Here is a 2,180-nt window from a genome sequence, read left to right as displayed (position 1 = left end):
CAGAGAGTGGGGTGGGAACTGAGTGGAGGGGAGCTATGGGGGGAAAAGAGGAACAACTGTAATAATCTGAACAATAAAGATTTTTTTAAAAAACCTTTCAAAACAACCAATGAATGACCACCTATTAAACTATTTATCACAAATCATTAACTCAAAGCAAAACAGAAGAGAATTATCTATAGAAACTCCATATTTCTACCACATAATTGCTGTGTTTTTTTCATAGCTTAATTGAGGTATAATTCACATAAAATATGCTGCACATACTTAAAGTAAATTTTAAATTTAGCAAATTTTTACATGAGTATACCTGTGAAACCATCTTCACAATCAAGATAATGAACAGATCACCCTAGCCCAGTGGTCGGCAAACTCATTAGTGAACAGAGCCAAATATCAACAGTACAACGATTGAAATTTCTTTTGAGAGCCACATTTTTTAAACTTAAACTCTATAGGTAGGTACATTGTTATTAACTTAATTAGGGTACTCCTAAGGCTTAGGAAGAGCCACACTCAAGGGGCCAAAGAGCCGCATGTGGCTCGCGAGCCGCAGTTTGCCGACCACGGCCCTAGCCGTTTTTGCTCAGTGGATAGAGCATCAGCCTGCAGACCAAAGGGTCCTGGGTTTGATTCTGACAAGGGCACATATCTTAGTTGCAGGCTCCTCCCTGGCCCGGGCCCTGGTCAGGGCACATGCAGGAGGCAGCCAATCGATGTGTTTCTCTCACATCAATGTTTCTGTCTTTCCGTCTCTCTTCCACTCTCCCTAAAAATCAATGGAAAAATATCCTCGGGTGAGGATTAACAAAACAAAACAAAAACAATAATGAACAGATCAATCACATCCAAAAGTTTCCTCATGACCCTTTATATAATCTCTCCCTCTCAGTCCGTGTAGCCCTCCACCCCCCATACCCATACCCAGACTTGCAGGAAAAGACACTATTCATTATTCTCAGCACTGGACCCTGTTCCTTCTAAACCTTTGCATGGTCCTTCCCTAGCTTCACATAGTTTCCTCACACACTCATGCTGATCAGTACTCTGCAGAATACAGTAGTCTTTTCTTATCTGTGAGGAATATGTTCCAATTCCTACAGCAGATGCCTAAAAACACAAATAGTACTGAACCTTATATATACTATGGTTTTCCTATATATTCATACCTATGATACAATTTAACTTATAAATTAGGCACAGATAAACAATAAAGTTTTTAAAAATTAGGCACAGTGAGAGATTCACAACAATAAATAGAACAATTATAACAACACACGGTAAAAAGTTACATGAACGTGGTCTCTCTCTCAAAATACATTGTACTAAGAGCTCTCTTTCTCTCAATATCTTATTCTACTATATTGCCTTTTCACTTACTGGAAGTAATTTTCGGCTTCTCTTTGGCATATCCAAATTGCCAGCATCACTACTCTTGCGCTTTGGGGCCATTATGAAGTCAAATAAGGGTAACTGGAACACAAGCACTGTGATACTGACTAATGGGTGGGAAGCATGTACAGCGTGGATGTGCAGGACAAAGGTATGATTCATGTCCCCGGCAGAGGGACCAGGATGGCTCCAGATTGCATCACGCTACTCAGAACAGCATGCAATTTAAAATTTATGAATTGTTTATCTTTGGAACTTTCCACTTATATTTTCTGAATGTAGTTGAATGCGGGTAACTGAAACCGCAGAATAGAAAACAGTGGATAAGAGGGCTACTGTACTCACGGGAGTCCCTCTGAAGCTCTCCTGAATATTTTCTCTGTACACCTCTCTTCTCTCTACACAGTGAACTTGAATTGCTTTGATCTCCCTTGACTCTTAGCTCAATTTCTTCAATTCACGGAGTTTTCTGCCTCCTCCTTAAATTATCCCTCCCTGCACTACGGCCTGAACTCTTTCTCCAGGCAGTAAGCAAGGGTAGTCATAGGGCTCACCTTCTTTGTTTCCTGTCTCTCAAAGATGACTGTCTTTATTTGCCTGCTGTCCAATGTCTTGGGAACCATTGGTTCATATTTTGTCCAATTCCTCAGTTGTTTAAAATGGGGTATAAATCTTCTCCCATCTTGGCTAGAAGAGGAGGTTGCTCATAGCACTTTTGTTTATTATAAAAATTTTAAAGGGCAATAAAATTTTCCATAATAAGCTGTAGGAAAATGTTTGTCATAAAT

This window comes from Myotis brandtii, unplaced genomic scaffold (assembly GCF_000412655.1).
Source record: "Myotis brandtii unplaced genomic scaffold, ASM41265v1 scaffold349, whole genome shotgun sequence".
Lineage (NCBI taxonomy): Eukaryota > Metazoa > Chordata > Mammalia > Chiroptera > Vespertilionidae > Myotis > Myotis brandtii.
This window is presented reverse-complemented; position numbering follows the sequence as displayed.